Source organism: Typopeltis vanoorti, chromosome 2 (assembly GCF_054136105.1).
Source record: "Typopeltis vanoorti isolate ZY-2024b chromosome 2, IOZ_Tvanoo_1.0, whole genome shotgun sequence".
Lineage (NCBI taxonomy): Eukaryota > Metazoa > Arthropoda > Arachnida > Uropygi > Thelyphonidae > Typopeltis > Typopeltis vanoorti.
Window position 1 is genome coordinate 38,770,236 of NC_143550.1, and position 10,333 is coordinate 38,780,568.

The following is a 10,333-nucleotide window of genomic DNA, read 5'->3' on the forward strand; positions in this document are numbered from 1 at the left end:
AAAGAAGCATGTTGACATGTAATTAACTACTTTTTTTAAAAATATAAGATATTGTAGTGCAGCATTAAAAAAAAATATTAGTGTCATAAAAGCAGAACAACAAAAAATTAAATTACCTAATTTAGCAAGAGAAAAGTGAAACATTACAAAGAACTTATCAAAAGTGATCCTATTGAAATTTTAAAAAATTTCAGATATTACTTAAACAGTTATAAATTAATCTCCACAACTGTTAAGGTTTCTATAATCTTCCTCTGTATCGAGCCTTGATAAGACCCCATCTAGACTACTGTGCTCAGATTTGGTCACCTAGGTTTCTTCTTGATGGGGAGGAGGTGGAGAGGATCGAGGCGAGTGACCAAGATGATAGCAGGTCTGTGGAATGAACCGTATGAGAACAGGTTGAGGATTTGTGGGTTGCAAAAATTGGTTGATAGGCGGAGGAGGGGAGATATGATTGAGACATTCAAATTACTGAAGGGTTTCTATAAAATTAATTCAGAAGATATTTTTGAGAACAGGGCTGGTTGTGGGAGGACTAGGGGACATCCATGGAAACTGGGCAAAAGTGTGGTTAGTAAAGGTGTTAGAGCTGGGTTCTTTACTTTTAGAGTAGTGAATGAGTGGAATGCGCTCCCTGAGTCTGTGGTGGATGCTGTGACAGTGAATGAGTTTAAGGCAAGGTATGATAGATACTGTATGAATGTCAAATAGTTGTGATGAATATGATTTGGGGCCTCCCTCGATGAGTCCAATGACTCCCTGGAGTTGCCCGTAATAATAGTAATAGTAATAATAGTAATAATTCATCTGTAATACACTAACAGTTTATTGGTCTCCCTATATCATATTTTTATAGCACTGTGGTGCCTGATGAGGTGACTGCGGGACCGACTGATCTCTGCCTAGCACAGACGTCAACTAGAACTTGCCTTACTATCCCATAATGCAAAGCATATATCCTTATGGGTATGTATAATGCTATGTATTATGGGAAGGGTCACTGCCCAGACCAGTTAGCATTATACATACCCTTAAGGATATGTGCTTTGCATTATGGGATACTAAGGCAAGTAATGTGAAGTTATCAGCTTCTATATACGAGTTGCCCCAGTCCAGTTGCTTACACGTGGTTAAAGAATTAAACCAAGTATATAATTTCTTGGTATCTTTAATTTATAGTATAACTAAGTGGAAACACTTCCAACAACTATCTCTAACCCAGAGTATTTTAATATTTTAATAATAAGGTGCGACACCTTTTGGCTACTCATATAAGAAATAATGACTTCGACATTACTTCAAACTTTGTATCACCTCTGGGTCTGGCTACCACTGACGAGACCTCAATAAAGGTCGAAACTGGTCTGTGCAATGACCCTTCCCATAATGCATAGTATTATATATACCCATAAGGTTATGTGCTTTGCATTATGGAATACTAAGGCAAGTGATGTGAAGTCGATATATATATACAAGTTGCCGCAGTCCTGAAAATATTTCAGGCGCAAACTTCGTTTACTTACACTTGGATAAAGGATTAAACCAAGTATATAATTTCTTGGTATCTTTAATTTATAGTATAACCAAGTGTAAAAACTTCCAACAACTAGAGAGGTTCCAAAGATGAATAACCAAAGTGATATCAGGACTCTGGAGTGTTGGTTATGAAGGGCGTTTGAGAGAATGTGGATCACAGAGGTTGGTGGGTAGAAAGAAAAGAGGATACATGATAGAGACCTTCAAGTTAGTTAAGGGATTCTATCAGATTAATACAGAAGAAAATATAAAAAGAATGGATGTTGGGATGGGAAGAATGTGAGGCCATTCCTGGAAGGTGTATAGAGATGTGGTGAAGAAGGGAGTGAGGAGTAGATTTTTTTTTTTACATGGTGAGTTGTTAGTGTGGAATGCATTGCCTGAGTGAATTGTGAGTGTAGGTAGCGTAAATAACTTCAAAGCTCATTACGATACACGTTGCTAGTTGAGTGGGCCTCCCACGATGAAGTCTGTTGACTCCACGAAGGTTACCAAATAATAATAAATAAAGAAATAAAGAAATAAAAAAAGTTTGTGTTTAGGGTCAGTTGATCACAAAATTCAGAAAATGAAAATAAACCCAAATGGCAGTGATGGTATAATATGACATAATGAGAAAGGCTAATTTCATTCAGTGCTAGTTATGGTGGCAAGTTAGAGAAAGAAAGAAAATACGAGGATATAAGAATATGTTACCTTCCTAACTTGGCTACTAGTAAGTTCTTTCTTGTGGTTATATCAGTTGCTTTAATATCATTTTTGTTCTAGGTGTTTATCAGAACTTTACAGATCCCCCCCCTCTCCTCATAATGCAATAACTTTTTTTTAATGTGGCTCCCACCCATGAAAGACCTCTATAAACCTACAGCACGTTCATACAGTTGGTGGGCTAAGGACATTTTTCCCCATTTTTATTACTTTTATATATATATTTTTTGCATTTTTCTCATTTATTTTTATACAGTCCAGAAATTCTGCTCTAGACTCAACATGGAACTTTATCAAGTTCCTTCAGCTCTCCAATAAGTAGGGCAGTGGTCTCACACGAGACCATGAAATTTGTTTCCCGTCTAAAGGCAATCACAAACATCTATGCCTATACCAGAATTCAAACTGCAGCCTGTTGGTTGGAGAGCAGATTTTTTTATATCTGACCCACACATGAAAGGCCACAAGACCTATAGCACATTAGTGCCATGTGTGGGCAAGAATAGAAGAAAGGAGGACACTGTTCACATTTTGCTTGTACAGCTGTGGTTTGTATGATTGAGGAAGGCAGAGTGGGGTGAGACTATTCCAAAGGACAAAAGTAGATGGGATGAAGGATGAGCCAGTGAAGTTGATTTGGTGAGTTTCAAGATGGACTATAAAAGGGTGTTGGTTAGCAGTAACTCTTGTTTTAATGATTTTGGAGGGGAGTGGAGGAATAATAGTGGCCATAGATATACTAATAATAGATATACTAAAGGAGGATATTTTCCCATTTTAATATGCAAATTTTTTCATTTATTTTTACACAGTCCAGAAACTCTGCTCTAGAGATTCAACATGGAACTTTTTCAAGCCACTTCAGCTCTCCAATAAGCAGAGCAGCCATTTCACACAAGGTGATGAAATTCATTTACTGTCTAAAGGCAATCACAAATATCTGTAACACTGGAAGACAAGACAAAGCTAAGTTTTCATTACTGTATTTAGTTTTATTTCATTTTATTTAGTGTACTTAATGTTTTGTTTTGCTTATAATTGTTTGTACTTTTCTTATCTGGTACTCTTTTTGTCTGTGCGATTTTTGAGTGTTTTCTGAGTATTTTAAATAGTAAATTGATAGATACGATTATCTGTGCACATGGCCCCCATAAAGAGGAATACAACAAAAATGGCGTCCAGGTCTCTCTTTGTCTAAAAATTTTAATTTAAAGGATTTGATTCAGTGTACCATTTGCGAAATGTATGCATTGAGGAGAGCGGTTGGAGTCTGGTTAAACAATGATAGTGGAGTGAATGTGTGCAGAAAGTGTAAAGAATGTGAGGATTTAAAGAGTGTTTCAGGTCGTGAGAGTGATATCATTGTTGAAAGTGAGAAGCTAGTAAATAGTGATATGCGAGGTATGAATAGTGATATTTGCGAGGTAGTACCAGATAGCTGTGAGAATGGCGCTGAAAGTGAGAATTAAGGTAAACACACAAAATGAATGAATGAATTATCAGAGAATCAAAATGATGAGACTGATGCAATGAGTGAGATCACTCGGTTACGCGGAGCAATACACAGGGCAAATCAGCAGCTGGAGTGTTGGAAAAAATGTTTACCGAGCGTACCGACTGATAAATGGCAAAAGTATGGTAGAAAAAATAAGAGTATGATAGTGAGTGTAAACAAAATGAAAGAGCGAGTGTTGTATGGAGATTCCTAAGTAAGAGGTGTGTTAGTTGAGAGTTTAACAAAATCGTACCAACCTGGTGTGAACGTTAAAGATGTAAGCGAGTCAATTAGAATGCAAAAGCAGCGGGTGAAAGAATTGATAGTGGTAGCAGGTACAAATGATTTGAAAGGAGACAAAATGGCTATGAGTGAGGATGTGAAGGAATTGTTTGAGGTAGCAAAAGAGAAGAGTGAGAAGGTTAGGATGATGAGTCTGTTGCCGCGGTATGACAGTGAAGAGCATAGAAGGAGGGCCATAATTACAAATGGCTTTATGTGTGAATTATGCAGGACGAATGGTGTGGAATTTGTGGATGTGTGGAGTGAGTTCGATGGGCGAAAGGATTTATATAAGATGGATGGATTACATTTGAATGGATTTGGTGTACGGTGACTTGAAAAGGTGTTGTCGAATTTAGTGGAAGTGGATGAGCAGAATCAGGAAAACTAGAGTTATTGGGGGGGGGGGAGTAGATATGCAGACTTTAGGGAGACATTTGAGTGTATGAATGTGTATAATATGCCCAAGCGAGTATGAAAGACTACGAATCAGAATAGGATAGTTAGTATAAGGCATCAAAATAGGGATGGGACAAATGGGCTTCTGCAATTCATGTATACTAATGCCAGAAGTATTAGGAACAAGAAGGAAGAATTTTTGGCCTTGGTTGGCACTTCCAGGCCACAGGTTATTGGCATTAGTGAAATATGGCTGACTGATATAGCTAGTGGGATTGAATGTGAGGGGTATAGTGTGTTCAGGAGTGACAGGGAGAATAAAATGGGGGGGGGAGGAGTGTTATTGATGATAGCTGATGAGCCAAGGAGAATAGAAGTGGAATTGCAGGATAGAGAAAAGAGCACATTTGAGGCTATTTGGTGTGAGATTGAAACTAGCAAAACAAAATATACAGTTGGGTGCTGCTATAGACCAGGTGATGGAATAGATGGTGGAGATAGTATGCATAAGCAAATAGAAGAAATGAGTGGAAGGAGGGTAATTATTTTGGATGATTTCAACTATGGTAACATTGATTGGAAGGAGGAGAGGACACATGGGAGGAAGGCATTGGATTTTATGCGATTATTAAGGGATAACTATCTGCAACAGCATGTCATGGAAAATACTAGGGATTAGAGAGTGCTTGACCTAGTAACTGCATCTGAGAATTTGGCTGTAATGAATATGACCACATTGCCAACAATTGGTGAGAGTGATCATAGGGTCTTGACTTGGGAGGTGGCTAAAGGTGTGGAATTTACAATTAAGACAGGGTACATGTGGAATTATCAGGCTGGTAAGTATGACAAGCTTAGCTGTTTGATTGGTTCAGTGCCATGGCATGTAAAACTGCATGGGCTAGATGTTGATAGTGCATGGGAGGCGGTTAGGAAGTATTTGCATGAGGCAATGGCTGACTGTATACCTAGAGTCTGAATAATAAATCACGTAGGGGTTAAATGGATGAATAACACCATTAAGCTTGAGCTGCAAAAAAAGAAACAACTATGGAGGGAATTTAAGGAGAAAGGTGACCGGCAGGCACATGAACGGTATAAGATGCAGGCAAGAAGGGTAGCGAGTGTGGTAAGAAAAGCAAAAACGGATTATGAAAGAACAGCCATGCAGGCTAAAGAGAATCCCAAACAGTTTTTTCGATATGTTGCAAGTAAAAGAAAAAATGTATATGGCAGAATGATTTTAAAGAATGCCGATGGTAGGGAGGTAACCGAATCAGTTGATATAGTTGAATTACTGAGCGAGCACTTTGCAAGAATATATCATCCAGGTATGATATATTGCAGGAATGAATGAACCAATAGATTATACGGGAATTATGGTGAAGGAAGTGGAGGTGAGTAGTCTATTACTAAACCTCAATGTCAATACATCTGTGGGATTGGATGGTATACCAGCTCGTGTCGTAGGTGAAGCGGCTAAAGAATTGTCAGTGCCCTTGATCATTTTGTTTAATTTGAGTCTCGCTTCTGGGTTAGTCCCAAGGGGATGGAAAGAGGGGAAAATAGTTCCACTGCATAAAGGAGGTTCCAAGACTGCTGTTGTAAATTATCGACCGATTAGCATATCAGGAATCATTGTCATGGTCTTGGAGAAATTAGTCAAGAGAAAAATACAGGATTGGATAGATGAAAATGGGATACTGTATGGGGGGCAACATGGTTTTGTGAAGGGTAGATCATGCCCCAATAACTTGCTCACGTTTTATAACACAGTGACGGCTAAACTGGATAAGGGTAATGGGTTTACAGTGAATTCTACTGGACCTTGCCAAGGCCTTTGACAAGATACCACATGGAACTCTAATCAGTAAACTGGAGCAGATGGGGATGGATATAGGGTTGGTGAGAATAATAGGAGGGTGGTTGATGGAGAGATACCAGACAGTGGTTTATTCAGGAGTGGAGTCCAAAAGACGGCTTGTGACTAGTGGTGCCGCAGGGTTCTGTTCTTGGACCACTACTTTTCAATTTGTTCATTAACGATATAGGAAGTGTTCACTTGTTTGCTGATGATGCTAAGTTGGGTAGAGCAATAGTGAGTGCACAGGATTTCAAAATTTTGCAAGATGATTTGGATAGTTTGGAGGACTGGGCCAAGGAAAATGGATGTCGATTTAATGTGGCAAAGTATAAGGTTATGAATTTTGGGGTGAAAAGATTAGCAGCAGTATATCACATTGGTGGAACCGTACTCCAGGAGATTGATGAGGCCAGGGATTTGGGAGTGTTGGTGGATAGGAAGTTGAAGTTTAGGGGGCACATCGCAAAAGTGGCTAAATCAGCTCATCAAATCACTTGGTTGCAGAAAAGGGGTGATGTGATTGAGACATTCAAATTACTGAAGGGTTTCTATAAGATTAATTCAGAAGATATTTTTGAGAATAGGCCTGGTGGTGGGAGGACTACGGGCCATCCATGGAAGCTGGGAAAGTGCATGGTTGGTAAGGGTGTTAGAGCTGGATTTTTTTACTTTTAGAGTGGTGAATGAGTGGAATAAGCTGCCAGAGTCTGTTGTGGTTGCTAAGACTGTGAAGGAGTTCAAGGTATGGTAGATACTGTGTGAATGTCGAATAGTTGTTCTTAACATGATGTTAGGGCCTCCCTCGATGAGTCTGTCGACTCCTTGGAATTGCCTGAAATAATAATAATGGGATTTGAATTGCAGCCTATTGGTTAGAGAAAACAGATATACTAACTACTCAGCGAATCTGGTCAGCAAATCAGTAGCTGATTAGATAATACAATACCTACAAACTTGACTGTATCATGTAAGAGATAGCTGGTTAGCTGAGCAATTGCCACATGCACTGTCAACTAACAGACCGATTGTCTTTAGGTGGAAGATGAATTTCATCTTCTGGTGAGACTACTGCCCTGTTTACTTCAGAAAAAAAAAAAAAATCAGCTAACGCCTTTTTATTCCCGTATATACGGGAGTAGGCGAGGCCATTTAGCCCTATCTAACTTTTGGAGACTGAGTGGGCAATTCAATCTCCACTGGTACCCAATCAGAGACAGATGGCCCAAGGCTATCACTAATTAAGCGGTATGCAGTGAAGAGAGACGGCTCAAATGTGCCGCCATCTCGTGGTCTCTAACCCTAACACAATATATTTAATGTCTGAAATAATGTGGGTTCTACGGTCGATTTTCTTGAGTTTACAGGACGAAAAACCCGAGTTTCTGGGAGGAAAAACCTGCTTGCCCGTGCCAGAGATCGACTAACTCGGGAACCGGTCGAAAAAAGGCTTAGAAAAATTTCCTCTAGTCGCCGACTAGACTCAAAACCAAGACTTGCTTCGTGTGGCCTAGCGCGGTGGTGTGCAAACGCCACATCCACTGAGCTACACAGGCTCCTGTTTACTTGAGGCCTGAAAAGGCTTCAAAAGTTGCATGTTTGGTCTCTATAGATGAATTTCTAGACTTTGTAAAAAAAAAAATAAATAAAATATATAAAACAGAAAAAAATAAAATGAAAATCCTTACCTATCCTACCTATATCATACCAAGGTATGAATGTACTATAGGTACATTCATATGCAGATGGTAACCACACAAAAAAAATGCAAATACTGGTGCTATTGGAAACTGGGTATATTGGGGGGGGGGGGGATTTGAAGCATTATGATATTAGAATAAAAGTGAATTTCCATCACTCAACACTATCACATTAAGAAAAAATGTGACGTACAAAGGAAACCTGAAAAATGAAGCAGGTTCTGAGTTTGATTCATCATAATAATGAAACGAATCTCTTATGCACTTTTCAAAATGGATGTAAATTAGTCAATCACGTGTTAAGATTTTTTTTTTCCCTACCAAAACTGGAGTTTTTCATCTTGCATACAGCCACACAATTAACAGACAAAAATCCTATTAGTGGCATACAAAATCTCTCCCACAAGTGAGTAATAAAAATCACGTAATAATCATAATAGGTAAATGCACTGAATGTCAATAGATTGTTGGTATAGCCGTATAATTACGTCTGTTAACACCAGATGATGAAATCGCTTATCAACCTTCCTTACATCAGACTTCAATGTTTCATCCAACTATTGCATACACAATGCTGAATGATAACTAACTCATACTATGTTCCACATGGTTTGGGTCAGCTTCTTCCATCATCTATGTGGATGATGATGAGACCGAATTAACTCTTTCCACTTCTGTCTGTCCCTGGAGAGTCCGAACAATTCTGTCCAGTTTGATGTCTCTAGTTGTGATTTGGATTTCAGGTCCTCTTTTATTTTGTCTATCCATCTAATTCTGGGCTGCCCTTTGGATCTTTTACCTAGCTTAAATTGTAATGGTTCCTATATATTTTGTTTTAGTAATGTCATAGTTTATGTTGCCCTTTGTTGCATTTATTTTTACCCAGTAGAAGTCACAAGGTTTTAGTGGCAAAACTAGGTTTGATTCTTTGTAGTTGCCCACGACCAAATAAAAATCCAGTTTTTTTACTAATTATTATTATTATGTGACACCTCCAGGGAGTCCAAAGACTCATCAAGGGAGAGTGGGCCAACAGCATCGAACGACTGAACCCCTTCCAACTAGTACTTCCAGCTCAAACTTGCTTTACTTTTTGCGAGCCATTAGTAGCACAAGCTCTACCAATCGACCAACCTAATCTAAGAAGAAGCGACACTGTTAGAAATGTTAATGACCAGCAAGTTGTGAATGAAAGCGTATCGTATTTTTATTTCATCGAGAAGTTGCTGTTTAAAAACAATACATAACGTTCGTTCACAACTTAGTATTTGTAAACAAACAAATACTAAATAAAGAAACCTAGCTAGTTCAAAACTGGCTTCTTCTTTTTTTTTGAGTACTACTTACATACTGAAATAAGTACAGTATAACAGCTATCCCAAAAGTGCAATACTGTATCCAGTATTAATACTTTATTGCTAATTTTTCACTGATATTTTGTTACATGTAACACATAACAGCATGGACTAATTAAAGCAAAGTTTCAATTGAAAACACTAACCCCAGGCTTTTGAACACGCAGTGAAGAGCTGTACTGAAGCCTTAGAATAAAAATTGTCAAAATCACTTGTTCAAATTACAACAAAAATGAATGTAAAAACCTAAAAAAATACAAGCGAAAGAAAATAATGCCCTCTGCTGGAATTAGTATTGTTATCATTAATCAAACATTTACATGAGCATTTACGCGTTGAACATTGTTCACATTATGCCGTTTATTATTATTACGGGAAACTCCAGGGAGTCATTAGACTCATCGAGGGAGGCCCCAAATCATATTCATCACAACTATTCGATATTCATACAGTATCTATCATACCTCGCCTTAAACTCATTCACTGTCACAGCATCCACCACAGACTCTGGCAGCCCATTCCACTCATTCACCACTCTAAAAGTAAAGAACCCAGCTCTAACACCCTTACTAACCACACTTTTACCCAGTTTCCATGGATGTCCCCTAGTCCTCCCACAACTAGCCCTATTCTCAAAAATATCTTCTAAATTAATTTTATAGAAACCCTTCAGTAATTTGAATGTCTCAATCATATCTCCCCTCCTCCGCTTATCAACCAATTTTTGCAACCCAAAAATCCTCAACCTGTTCTCATAAGGTTCATTCCACAGACCTGCTATCATCTTGGTCACTCGCATCTGGATCCTCTCAACCTCCTCCCCATCAAGAAGAAACCTAGGACCAAATCTGGGCACAGTAGTCGAGATGGGGTCTTATCAAGGCTCGATACAGAGGAACAATAACCTGCTTGTCTCCTTGTCAACGTATTTTTCAGCAACCAAGTGATTTGATGAGCTGATTTGGCCAGTTTTGCAATGTGCCCACTAAATTTC

General features: G+C 38.6%; 1 protein-coding gene across 2 annotated transcripts in view; it reads right to left on the reverse strand.

The window, feature by feature from the left end:
• The window catches only part of LOC150108932 (uncharacterized), a 64,442-nt gene extending 54,853 nt beyond the window's left edge, over nucleotides 1-9,589 (reverse strand). Inside the window, exon 1 of one of the 2 annotated variants that reach the window (XM_090404392.1) lies at nucleotides 9,486-9,589. The gene's annotated coding sequence lies outside the window, so the exon portion shown is untranslated. Of the gene's footprint in view, nucleotides 1-7,972; nucleotides 8,090-9,485 lie in introns of those variants that run through there. The other variant, XM_090404402.1, reaches the window with a different exon arrangement.
• Between the last annotated feature and the right edge of the window lie 744 nt (nucleotides 9,590-10,333).